This window comes from Otolemur garnettii, unplaced genomic scaffold (assembly GCF_000181295.1).
Source record: "Otolemur garnettii isolate 467f Iridium unplaced genomic scaffold, OtoGar3 scaffold00017, whole genome shotgun sequence".
Classification (NCBI taxonomy): Eukaryota; Metazoa; Chordata; class Mammalia; order Primates; family Galagidae; genus Otolemur; species Otolemur garnettii.
Window position 1 is genome coordinate 2541834 of NW_003852412.1, and position 5723 is coordinate 2547556.

Sequence of the window (5723 nt, forward strand, 5' to 3'; positions counted from 1 at the left end):
GGAGTGGGGGGAGGGGAAGAAGGGAGGGGTGGAGGGTCACAGTGTATGGCATACCTCGTGGGGGTGGGACACAATATTAAGAGGGACTTTATCTAACAAATGCAATCAGTGTAACCTAATTCTTTGTACCCTCAATGAATCACCAACAATAAAAAACAAAAAAGAAAAAAAACTAGCAATGTGTGAATCCCAGTAACTACCTATCTCATCAACACATGGCATTGTTAGGCATTTTGTTGTTTTTTGTTTTAAATGTTATCCATTCTTGTGGGAGGGTAGTGGTGTCCCATTGTGTTTTAACCTACGTTTTCATGGTGACTAGCTATGAGCATCTTTTCATAGATGTGTTGGCTGTTTAGATATTCTCTTTTGTGTTGCGCCAGTTCAATTAGGTATAGATTTCAATTGCTGGCCTACCCATCTGTATATCTGCATAGATCACATACATTTTTTTTTTTTTTTTTTGTGAAATGGAGTTTTGCTTTGTCACCCTGGGTAGAATTTAGTGGCATCGTCTTAGCTCACTACAATCTCAAACTCCTGGGCTCAAGTGATCTTCCTGCCTCAGGCTCCTGAATAGCTGGGATTATAGGCATGTGCCATGACACAAGGCTAATTTCTCTATTTTTAGTAGAGACAAGGGTCTTGCTTCCTCAGGCTTGTCTCAAACTCCTGACCTCAATCAAGCAATGTGCCCACCATGGCCTCCTGAAGTGCTGGGGTTACCGGTGTGAGCCACCATGCTGGGCCTACCATGTATATCACATACAGTTTTTGATGAGCATAAACTGGGATAATGTAGTACATATTTGTGATAGATTGATTGAAAATTTGCCCCAATTCTGTACCTTTTTCTGTAACCACAACTTTCGAAATAAGATATTGAAAGTCCTCCCATCAAGGGGCAGTGTAATTTTCTTCAAATCTCTGCTGGCCTTTGGGTAGTTTTGGCCAGTTCTGAGGCCAGGGTCAAGAGGCGTTGTGGGTGCCCTTGCCTGTGTCATGGTAGCAAGCCGAGGCTAGCCTGATAAAGAGGGAAGAGAGCTGGGATACCTGGCTGTTAACCAACAGACCCTTATTGAGGAAAAAGTTGCAAGTTTGGCCCAGCTACTTGGGAGGCTGAGGCAAGAGAATCGCCTAAGCCCAAAAGCTGGAGGTTGCTGTGAGCTGTGACGCCACGGTACTCTACTATGGGTGATAAAGTGAGATTCTTGTCTCTAAAAAAAAAAAAATTTCAAGTTTGGTAAATGAAGATAGTATTGCATTTGAATCTGTATTCCTTTGATTACAAGTAAATTAAATACTAAAAAGTCTATTTAGTGACCAATGTTTGTTCATATCCTTTGTGTATTTTTCTTTTGGAGAATTCTTTTCTTCATAGTTTTTTATATGGAAGGAATATTAATTCCTTGTATTGTACACATAAAAATTGTTCTTCAGGCTGGTATGGTGGCTCTCGCCTATAATCCTAGCACTCTGGGAGGCTGAGGGGGGTGGATTGCAGGAGCTCAGCCTGAGCAAGAGCAAGACCCTGTCTTTACCAAAAATAGGAAAACTAGCTGGATATAGTGGTGCACACCTATTGTCTCAACTTGGGAGGCTGAGGCCAGAGGATTGCTCAAGGCTAAGAGTTTGAGGTTGCTGTGAGCTATGATGCTGGGGCATTCTACCCAGGGTGACAGAGTGAGACTGTCTCAAAAAAAAAAAAAAGTTCTCCAGTTTGTCATTTCCTGTTAAATTTTATTTAGCACACTCCTATAACCAAGGGTTGTAACTTTTTCTTTTCATATTAGATGGATAACGTGACAATGTTGTAACAAGGTTTGAGGGAGTCACATTTTACAGGAATGTGAAAACCTAATCATTATGCTTGTGAACCACAAAAGGATCATTTTAATTTTTTATGTAGTTAAATGTGTTAGTACTTTCCTTACAAAGGAAAGTATTTTCCTTTTTCATTTTTGTTGGGTCAATGCTAAGAAAATTAGTTCCCTCTCCAAAATTACATAGTTACTTACCTATTACCTTTTAGGGAACACAAACATTCAAAGGACTGAATTTTTAGTAATTCAGAACTTGATAGGGTATTCAAGAAGGTAATTTGGTCATGGAGCCAATATAACTTAGGATGCTTTCTTACGCCGGTGCCAGAAACCTTGCCTTAAATTAGTTAAAAATAGTAATACAATTTATTTCACGTAAGAAATTTTGAAGTATGACAGTTTCCAAAATTGGTTAAGAAGCAGTTCGATAGTTCTCCCCACCCCAAACCCAGTTTGTTTTTAGTATTACCACAACGCCATCACTTGGCTTTGTCTTTAAGCAGTTCTCTTCACAGGCCCAATATGGCTACCAGTAGCCAAAGGGCAGCACTTTTCCTTGTTGGGTCTCCCGAGCACTGGATATATGCTCCTTTCCTCAGTCTAGCTGGGCCATCTCAGGTCATGTGCTCACCCTTCGGCAAATAACAATGGCTAAGAGAATACTAACTAAGGATCATCTTAGGTCAATCAGAACTCCCTTTGGAACTAGAAATTAGATACTCAATATCTTCCATAATCAAGGTCTGGGCAAGAAGGAGGAAAGGGAGAATGAATGCTGGACAGGTCGCCAACAGTGTTTGCTTCAGGCATACCTCAGATTGGATGCCATTTCCCAGTTTGTAGTCTTAAAAGAATTGTAACCACTTCCAATATAATCTAAAACAAGCAGGGGTCTGTATTCCACTCAACTTTGGTTTGAATTACGGTTCTCCTATTTATCATCTGTGGCATCTGGTGTAAGTTATTCAATCTTTTTAAACTTATTTTTCCATTGGTAAAATGGAAATATTATCTATCTGGTTTGGTGCATAGTAGATCTTCAAGAAATTATCATTTTTTATTATGTCCATTCATGAATTGGCTCATAGTTCTAATTTTCTTAGCTCTATTTTGTCTCAAGACATTTGACCAAATTTGTGATGACTATGCCATATCACATCTGCTTTGAGGCCAGTTTTAAACACTGAGCTGGCTTTTCTTTACCACAGTCCCACTCGCCCTTCCACTGCCCTTCTAGCTCTCTTGAACTCTTATGGTATGGGTGGTTTCTGTACTTGATACATGAGTGGCATTGATTTCTTTTCTCTAGTGAATTATGTTTGACTTAAAGTTCTGAGGTCAGCGTTTAAAAATGATTCTGTGGTGAGGTTGCCAACTCTCTAACATGTTTTAAATCATCCTTTGGTTTAATAATAAAAACCAGCTCTCTTTTTCCATTTGAAATTGTCTATGTAAACAGAGTTTCTTAATTTATATTACTTTATGCTTTTCGCATGAAGCTGGGCTTCTTTGAGGCATTACCTGTTTGTATGTGTGTGTGTGTGTGTGCATGTGTTTTCCCCTTAGTATGACACAAGGCAATCTGTCATTCTGGCAATGAAGAATGAGTCTCATAGATAGCAGGATTGAGAAATAGAAAGTCTCCTTGTGCTGTCAATCTGGGCTGATGACCTGGAGCCTCTTCACACGTCAAAGCAGTCAGCACTAACACTTGGGTCATGACCAAATGAATTGTTTCTGCAGCTGGCGGCCATGATGAACTGGGTTAGGTCTTTGTTTCCTCTTGCAGTGATGGAGTGACTGCCTCCCTATTAACCAAAATAACACATGAGCCATATGGACCTTCTTAACATGCTTTAAAATATACTACACTACAAGTATGTGTGGTGATTGTTACCTTTACACAAAAGCAAGGCGGCCCCTCCACTACTTTCTGAGGCATTTGGATCTCCCTCCCCATGCTGCATTTTCTGTTTCTCCCTCAAGAGAGTTGTCCCATTAGGCCACAAGATAGGAAGGTGGTGTAGACCAGTGATTAATCAGCCTACCCAGATTACTAGCTATATGGTCTTGCACAAGTTAATTAACATCTCTGAGCTTTGGCTTTCCCATCTGCTTAAAAAAAGAGAATAATACCCACCACAGAGGATTGTTGTGAAAATGAACGAGGTGATCCTGGAAGTTGTTAGCACAGGCTCATTGCCCATAGCTCAGTGGTTAGGGTGCTGGCCGCATACACCTGGCCTGCTAAACAACAATGACAATTCCAACAAAAAATAGCTGGGCATTGTGGCGCCTGTAGTCTCAGCTACTTGGGAGGCTGAGGCAAGAGAATCGCTTAAGCCCAAGATTTTGAGGTTGCTATGAGCTGTGGTGCCATGGCACTCTACCCAGGGCAACACAGTGAGACTCGTCTCAAAAAAAAAAAAAAAGAAAGAAAAGAAAATTGTCAGCACAGTGCCTAGCCCATTGTAAATACTCAGCAAGAGGTAGTGTTCATAAGGGTTAGGATTTTCTTCTTTTCTTCTTAAGTGCAATTAGAGCAAGGCATGGAAGAATTATACCTGCATACTCACCTGGGAATCATTATTTTATTTCATTTTGCTCAATTTTTAAGTTGATTTTTGTTCAAACATTCAGCAAGCCATCCAGTTCTATGCACTGTGTTTTGGAGACCAGTTGACCCCGCTCTGTCTCTCTGTGGGATGGCACCGATCCTTTCAAATGAGCTGTGGAGGAGCACATCTTTGTCAATTAATAGAGAAAAACCTACGTATTTAGCGGAAATAATTTTTGCTTGTTTTTTTGTTTGTAATTTCCATTTTCCTCTCCTGGTTTGTCTTCTAGGGGAAGAGCTAACATTCTGATGTGGCCACATCCTGCAGCATGGCATGGAGCCTTATAGGCTAGGTGACCCCTGTGGCAGAAGGAGGTGTGGAGGCAAGTCTCTGGTTGCGGGTAGAGAGAAGCACTTACTTTTCTTTGAGTCTTACTGGACCACAGGAAACAGGTGTGTTTTTGAGGAGGCTGGGTGACCTAATCAAATGGTGTTTGATCTGGTTATAGAAAGCTTGACAACTGTCAGGCACTGTAACTAGGTTTGGCATGTGACTTGCTTCATACATCTGATCCCATGGGCTCTGAAATAAAATCAATTGGCAGAAATCATGCCTGTTTTATCTTGAAAATATCCAAAGGGCCTTTAGTTTGGCTGGGTTTTATTCTGCTTGAGCAAGAGTTTTGCCGGCTACACATTTCTGAGAGGGCCTTACAGAGGTGGGGGTCCTAAGCTAAGGGATCTATAACTTGGTGCTATTGGGGGCTCCATCCAGAGTGGGGCACAGCCTCTTCCTTGATAAGGGGTGAGGAGGATGTACCTCAGGGCACTGCTGAGCTCCATCAGGCTGTGGAGATGTGCTAAGGAGGGAAAGTGTTTCCATGCTCCACGCCACCAGGAGGCTGTAGTTGAGGCCTCCCTTGTCATGGTCAGGATCGCCCGTAGCCCCAGGCCTGAGCACTGAGAGGCCTCTGTCCTGTCTCTCAGCACCATAGGCCCAGGATTTGAGCAGGAGAGCAGGGAAGCCTCTGTGCTCAGGGGAGGCATCTCCAAGTGCTAGACTAAAGGCTCTGGGGTCCTGAGCAGTGTTCCTGACTGTCGCACATGTGGGAGGCACAGAAGCTTGTTAGCATGCAGGCTCTGCTTCCAGAGGTCTGGACAAGGCCTGAGACCCTGCTTCTAACAAGCTCCTGGGTGATGGTGATGCTCCTAACACAGGTTGAGTAGCAGGGTCTTCAAGTGTGGTCCCCCCAGCAGCAGTAGCTGTACCCTCTGGGAACTTACTAGAAATGCATGTCCTTAGGCCTGCGCCCAGATGTACTGAACCAGGACCTCAGAGGTGC

At 42.6% G+C, this 5723-nt stretch overlaps 1 non-coding gene across 1 annotated transcript; it reads right to left on the reverse strand.

Annotated features, from left to right (window-relative positions):
• Positions 1-1787: 1787 nt before the first annotated feature.
• Positions 1788-1889, reverse strand: LOC111723941. The gene has a single exon (XR_002772346.1). It is a non-coding gene; the product is annotated as a small nucleolar RNA U13 (small nucleolar RNA).
• Between the last annotated feature and the right edge of the window lie 3834 nt (positions 1890-5723).